This window comes from Lycium barbarum, chromosome 12, assembly GCF_019175385.1.
Source record: "Lycium barbarum isolate Lr01 chromosome 12, ASM1917538v2, whole genome shotgun sequence".
NCBI classification, from domain to species: Eukaryota; Viridiplantae; Streptophyta; class Magnoliopsida; order Solanales; family Solanaceae; genus Lycium; species Lycium barbarum.
Genome location: NC_083348.1, coordinates 87263314 through 87271735, shown reverse-complemented (window position 1 = coordinate 87271735; position 8422 = coordinate 87263314).

The following is an 8422-nucleotide window of genomic DNA, read 5'->3' as shown; positions in this document are numbered from 1 at the left end:
GATCTTAACTGGCCAGCACTCCGCCCCATACAACATAGTCGGTCTAACCACCGCTTTGTAGAACTTGCCCTTAAGTTTTGGTGGCACCTTCTTGTCACATAGCACTCCGGAAGCAAGCCTCCATTTCATCCACCCTGCCCCAATACGATGTGTGACATCATCGTCAATCTCCCCGCTGCTAGACGGGTCATTAATATTCTTTGAAAAAAAAAGCATTTGAAAAGAATTGTTTGATTCTCCAAGTACATAATACTGTCGGTATTTTTGGAATGGGGGAAAAATTATTTAGCTTTTAATCAATCTCACCAAATTCCCTGAGCAATTGAGTCGTATTCTGCTTGGGAACGATGGAAAATCGAGCATAAGCTGCCACATTATTTGAAGCAGCCATTCATGTAAAGGGATAAGCTATGTGCTAATACTCTTTCTTACTGAAGCTGCTGAGCCTTCTTGCCACGCTTTGCCAAAGATAATGTTTAAATTGGTTAATACTGTTGTGATACAGTAATTCTCAACTCTTCCTTTGACAACAATCTTCCTGTCAGCAATATTCTTGATGCCTGATAACAAATATTTGGCCTAGCTACCCCGGGGTTTTGGTTTAGTGGTAAGAGGGCAGCGGGATGTGTGGTTCAAGTGTCTGTATAACTGTATTTAAGCGGAGAAGCTTAGAGGGGCAAGCCCATTATTCAAGAAGTTTCGATTTTTCTCGCTGGTCGAGCTTTTTAAAAGAAAGCATGCAAGAACGTATTCTTTTATCTAAGCTTCTTAACTGTGCATTAGTGTCACGCCCCGAACCATGGCCTGGACGTAACACGGCACTCGGTGTCTTACTGCATGTGACCGAGCGAACCACCTGGCTTGCTGAATCATCATGAGGCATAACATGAGCGGAATATAACGTGAATGCATGATGATCCTTTATAACACGTAGTAAGTCATAATACTTAATAAAATACTTGTTTAAACATGAGCCAGAAATAACATGAATGAGCCAAAATGGCTATACGACTCCGAATGTCTGACATAACATAACTGACTTGTCTAGTCTATGAAACCTCTATCATGAGTCTGACTGGAAAACATACTTACTGGGACAAGGCCCCCAGCATACCTGTAGATGCAAAACTAAATAATAAACAAAAGTTAACTAAACCCCGAATGAGATGGGGCTCACCAATAAACTGGTACGTGCAGATCCTAATGAGCGGAGGCGTCGTCCTGTAAGTTCGTACCTGCATCGTGAAATGCAGGCCCCCGGGCAATAAAAAGGGGACGTCAGCACATTGAATGTACTGGTATGTAAAACAACTGAAAGAAATAACATGGGACATGGAATAACATGATAAGAACTGAAACTGAAAACCTGGACATGAACATGAGCATGAGTACATATATATATATATATATATATATATATATATATATATATATATATATATATATATATATATATATATATATATATATATCATAAGTAAAACATGATAAGTAGGGAGAGCAATAACTTATAACTGATCCATGGTCTGGTGCTTGCGCCCCGCCAGCAGAACACTCAGTCCTTGCCAGGGAACATGAGATTTGATAAAATATGAAAGGATCCAGTCATTATGAGAGATCGTCCGGGACATGGGTGGAGCGATCCTCATCCTACGGTGGCTACGTAGTTTCAGGCTATTTGAAGCCCTCCTCGGTAATTAATGCAACTCCCAAAACATGAACATGTAAAATAGTGGCACTTGCTGCCCATGGTATATCATGAATCATAACTTGCTTGTACATGGTTTTCATGAATCATAACTTGCTTGTATAGTTTCATAAGATAACTTGTTATAGTCTTGCAAAACATGTTTTTGGTTCATGAGTAATAACAATAGTTCGTAATCATATATATATATACTTGACTTGACAACATGCTTGTAACTTGCTGGATGAAATCATAAAGTTTCATATGAACATAATGAGAACACATGAGGAAGAATTCATGATTCATGGATTAAGCTAGGGTTCCTAATTATCGTAATGGAAGATTAGGAATACAACAACGAATATAGATACAAAATTCATGTACATAAATACATAAATACAGGCTAGCAATATGTTGGGCTTAATGCCCTAAGATTTGAACTTCATGAATATCAAGGAAACGAAGCATGGGGAAGAACATATAGATTCCCACATGTGGATGGAAGTTCTACATACCTTAATTGCTCCAAAACTTGAATTAAAAACTTGAATTTTGGAGAAGATTTCCTAAATCTTGATTCTTGAATTTTGAGATGGGTTTTCTTGAAAACCCTAGATTAGAAATGATGATTTTTTGTTTAGATTACAAGGATATATGTTAGAATTGAGTTGGAATAATTAGAATGGACTTACCTTGGTGTTCTTGATGTTGGAGGAGAGTAGGAGGTCGTTCTAGGGTTTGAGGGAATGAAAAATAATGACTTGAACTGATATAGATGGATATATACTGCCCTGTGAAATTGTAGTTTACGTTATGAACAGTGTTGGCCGTATTTTCAGTTTACAGGTCGTAAATTGATTTACGGGTCGTATTTTGCAATACGGACTGTGTTGACACCCAATTTTGTCCCTCCCTTATTTAATTCTATTTACTCGGGCTTCTAAATTTATTGACAAGCTAAATACTTTATGGTTATGTCACTACTATTATTTTCGCTACGTTTATTTTTTCAACATCACGAGCATTACTCTATCACAAATTTTAAACGGTTAGTCATCGTTTCGTTTTTTTCGGGTTTGGACTCGTTAAATTTATTACAAGACCACATTTTTGCAAAATCTTTATTCTTCTACATATTAATTGTCTTTACATAATATATATTATACCAGTTATTAAATTAGAATCCCAAAATATTTTAGCTGAGGAACGGTCAACAATTTTCAGCCAATTAATGGCTTAAAATACAAATGCAATATTATTTCCCTACCCAAATAAACAACCCACATTTTAATACCCAACCCACATTTATATCAGCCCATATTTTTAGACTGGCCCAAACGAATTATTGGCCAGCCCATTACCCGCCCCGGTCCAGCCCATCCATTTCCCCTCCCCTTTTAACCCTAATCCCATTTCCGCCTCTTTCCTTTCCTCTTCTTCTTTTTCCGCCTCCCTCCTCTCTCCCTCTCTCCCTTTCACCGCCGCTCCCACCTCCCACCATTTCCGCGCCATCCACTTCTCCTTGTCCCCCCACGCCTCACGCTCCTTCCACTTCTCTTTGTCTCCCACTCCTATCGCTCATACGCTCCTCTCTCTCTTATTCTTAAACCAAACAAAGCCCTATAAATTCGGGGCGAAGTTTTCTGTTAAAGGGGGGAAGAAAGAGGAATCCTAACATAAAAAAAAAAAAAGATCTTGGAACCACGAAAATTCCCTACAAAACATAAACTTTAATCAACAAAGACAGCAAACAATTGCTCCATTTTCCTTTCGTTTTCTGTTCAAAACGTTAGTTACTTTAATCGATTTCGAGCTCGTCGTGTTCGAGTAGATTCGTGACCGTCGACACCCACTTCACTGCACCTAAAAAAGGTGATTTTCCCCCTCGTCTAAATTTCTGTAGTTTCTGTGTGTTTGTTTTTAGTAATAATCATGGGTTTAGTTTGAAGTTAATTACGTAGTATGTTTATTATTTAGTTAAATATGTGAGTTACTTCTAGATTAGTCTATAACTATGCAGTTGGTTAATGCCGTGGTCTTACATTCTGTTTGCTTATCCATATAAGATTAGTATGTATTTAGGTAGTTCAATTGATAAGTTGTCTATTCGATTCTGGTTTGGGGCATACTGAACCCAAACTCTGTGTGGTGGTATCTCTCTGCAATTTTGTTTAAGGGGTCAGTTCCTGTTATAACAAAATGAAGTAACAATAGCTTCAAATCATGTTTTGGTCCAAATTCTTGCTTATTAATGTTGTTAAATACCTTATTGTAAATCGTGTTGCTTGCCTGTGACTGATGATGATATATTGATATATTGGAAATTTGTCACTCTGGTTCAGTGATGATTGAGAGGCTGTGAGGTGTTCCATGACTAGTATAGGGTGTATAAGATTGATGTGTGTTCAAAGTGTTGATTTAAATTGGATACTAAACTGTCTAGATTAGACCTTTGTCTTCAAATTCCAGGGCAAATGACTTATCACTTGACTTGTCTATCTGTGTTTAATTGAGGAAAATCCCTGCATGACTTAAATGCGTGCCCATGATTTGTCTAAATGTGATTCATATGCCTGCAGTGGCTGACCATGTTTATTTAAGGTTTATGACAAGGCTTGCTTGCATTATATATTTATTGGCCTTATTTATGTGTCTTGCTTGATTATGGGGCTGGTTGTATGTGCAATACAAATAGAAACAGATCAACTATTTTTTGCATGCTTAAGTCTTACATGGATCAGTTTAGTTGTGCAGTCTATTATTCTATGGCTGGGATCGAATCTGTATGGACCAGTTTAGTCTTATTTCACCTTAAGAGTGTTCGCGAACTGTTGCATTTGGGAAATTGGTTGCTACCTCGCTAAAAAAAATGAAATATTAAGTCATTGTCACTACATTTTGCTTGGTTTTATGACTTACTATCCCTTAAAGAGGATATGCATATGTTATGTGGATCTTTGCTCTTTTGGTCATGCTAAGTTCACATATACTTCTAATATTCAAGAGATAGTTTAGACTGTCCAAAGCCAATTAATTTTCATAGTAGAGTCTCACTCAACTTTCACTGTTAAAGCAGTTTGTTTCAGTGTAGCAGCAAGTCGACTTTTACACTAGACAAGAGCAAGTTCATGTCTCTATTCTAGCTGTCAGCAGTTTATGTAGTGTAGTAATTGGAATTTGATTACTGGGAAGCTCTGTTTTGGTGCCATTATTTGTGTAATCTCTTTACCATGCATATATGTCTGGCCTCGTGGTTCGGCTGTTAAAAGTTGTCAAATTAATGTTAATTCTGTTTTAGCAATCAGTAGTTACAGGATATAGTAATCAGATTTTTAACTACTGTTCATATAGAGTTCCTTTTTTTGTAACATGTTGGGACAGAGAGATAAGGATGGGAGAAGAGAAACTAGCTCGGTTCTTAGTTAGATTTGGGTTGCTAGTGAATTAATTGGAGAAAATGACCGATTTGGATTATATGTTTCTTTCTGATTTCGAATATGTCGTCCTTTACATACTTGTGATTCTAGCATGGTCTTTGTTGTCACACATGTGCAATCTGTTAGAATGTCTCATAGTGTATTAGGTGTTGTATTCTAAATGGCGCCTCATGTCCCTGGGCTGAAAATCTATTTTTCTTGAAACAATCGTTTTTCTTCATTTTTCTGTCTTGTCTCACGCGTGAAATTTATTATATGACAAGCAATAGGAGTGGAATTTATCACTGGAGTCCATGATTCCTCACTTACACCAAAATACAATTTATAAAGTCTGCCTAACATTCTCCCAGTATTTCTAGCTATATAGCTTTACTTTGGGAATAAAAAAAATAAAATTAAAATAAAACCAACATTCTTTCTTGCCTATCTAATCCCAAATTTTGGGGTTTTGTCTTTAAGTAATTGGATGATAGTGGCATGCAAAGATAAAAGCTGCAGATGCTAATGTTGATAATAGGATGCTTTTGATTAGTTATATATATATAATATATCTCTTTATTTCTTCCAACATGCCCACGTAATTTTTCCTTAGAATGTTTTGCTTTGGAGAAAGGGTAAAAAGTGTGTTTTTTGAGAGAAGACAACGCATGCACTTCATCTATGTTATTACATATGTAAACATACAAAAACAATTCAAAGTTATATGCATTCATAATATAAAAAGTAATTACATTGTGGCTGTAAATTTGTGCAACATCGGAAAACGGAGGCAAAGACTTTTCCAATATTAACCTTTCTATACATCCTTATGAATGCATATACATGAGATATATTTAAATATATACAGTATATGCATAATCTACCGATTTGTTTTGAGTGTATATTTTACATGTTTAGTCTTATTTATTAATCACATACTAATCCTTTCTTTTCATTTTTTATGCATGACTATCGAACACGAGTTCCTCGGACTCGTCCTCCTCCGCATTCGGTGTTGAGCTAAAAGCCCAACAAAATCCTCCTCTCGAGTCAGCCCCATCCGCAGCCAAGAAACAAAAAATATTCTGGGTTGAGGCCCATAATAGTGGCAGCGAACAACAACAATCCTAAAATGGGCTGAGCCCATTTAAATCATTTTACTTCTTTATTTTATTTTCTTTGTGCATTTACTTTGTAATTACGTGACTAACACTTTTTCTTATTTTGTCTTTCCTTAGCTAGAATGAACCTTAGTGGCATTAAGGGGTTTAGTTTAGTAATGGGTAGTTAATTCCACAAATTACATTCACTTCTATTTTTAAAAAAACTATTTATAGTATCTATAGCATTTATTTGAGTAATGGATTTTTTTTAAAATAGTATGACTACATCATTTGGGTTAAAGGAATCATTTCTCATTATTACCATCTTAGGAATTTCAAAATATCATTGATACACAAAATGTGAATCCAATTGTATTTTACAAGCATTTTCAAGATTTACTCAATTTATACATGTTTTTGGCCGAAATTGGTTGAATAAAGAGCAATAAAAAATAGAAAGAAATTCATGACCTTTTCATCATATTTAAGAACATAAGTCCAGGCATTTTCATACCATTATATTCATATAATATCATTTTTACTTAAAGATCACATTTGTCACATTATCCTTTAAAAGACAAATATTCATAGGCAAATCATCCTGTTTTTTACAAATCTTATTTTTGAATGACATTACTATATTTTCATTTAAGGCCTTAGCAATATCTTTAAATCTCATTCAACATTTAGAATAAGTCTCATTTAACATTTAGAATCTTCTTTTACGCAAATTATTATGCTTTCTACAAGTTATTATTTTAAACAACACCATTATACTTTCGTTTAAAGCCTTAACAATGTTTATAAATCGTATTTCAAAATAGCATTAAAAGTACTCTTTTATACAAATTGTTATTTTCTACTAGTTCTATTTTAAATAGCATTCTTACATGTCTATCTATAACTTTAGTCATACTTACAAAGCTACTTTCTTTTTCTATAACACCATATTTATACTTAGCCTAATTAATTATAAGTCCGGTCGGTCAACCATTGTTAATGGGTCTTAAAGGGTGCCTAATACCTTCCCTTTAGACTAATTGAACCCTTACTTAGAATCTTAAGTTTCGCAGACCTTAAACAGAGTTAACTTTAAACATAACTTTAATAAACTTTAGGTGTCCTAATTCACCATAAATAATTAGGTGGCGACTCCTTAAAACACAAACAAAAACAGGAATCTCCAATACGTCATACTTCTAAATTTTAACCTCCGGGGTTAAAAATGGGGTGTGGCAGACTGCACTGCGTCTCTTCAGTAAAATGACCATAACTTTTTGCACAGATGTCCGTTTGACCCCCGTAAGATACCGTTGGAAAGGTATTTCAAAGATCTACAACTTTCATCAAGGAAGTTTTCCCAAATTACAAATACGTTTTGAAATACGGGCCGTAAAGTAAAATACGATCCGTATTTAACCATATGACCTCAAAATGTCAAATTCCAGAATGTTCAGAAATTCTTGGTTTCAGTTTACGATCACTGTTCATGGGCGTAAATTGGAATACGACCACTGTTCATGGGCGTAAACCACCATATCACAACTGAACAGGAAAATTTCAATTCCCACATTCTTTATCTGATTTTCTAAGTCTAGGATCGTGGTCAAAACTTTCGTTAAAGGTACGGGGTGTTACAATTAGCTCCCCCATCAAATATGGTTCAGCCGCGCCTAGTGCCACGAAATGATTTAAAACTACGAGGGGGTAGAAATGCATTTTGTTCTTTGTATTCAATAAGTATTGCATGGCTGAATAATTCAAGGAAGGGCAGATTGCACGGAGCGACTTTTAAGTAGATGCGGGCGGTCAGAGCGGGACTTCTTTTCCCTGGTGCTATTTGGCCAAGGTGGGACAAGGCTTTGATTTATGGATACTTCATGGGATTGAGTTAAGGTATCATTCTGCAACACAAAGTTTTGAAATAATGATCCGTGGGAACAACAAAAACAGAACAAATGCATGTCTCCCATTTTGGCCATGCCACTTTCTTTTATTTCTTGTCCATTTTGTTTCCAACCTTAGAGGCTATAGCTGCCAGAGCTGCACCAGGAGTTCAATTATTTAGTCTTTCTAATCCCTTTGTACAAAATTTCCATGTTTCTAAGGTATGTCCTGTCCTTAATTTCATTTCCTTAGAGGAGATGATGATATCTATGTCATTATAATTGTATTGTTTAACATTATCTTTCTTGGATGTATTACAAAAGGCTACT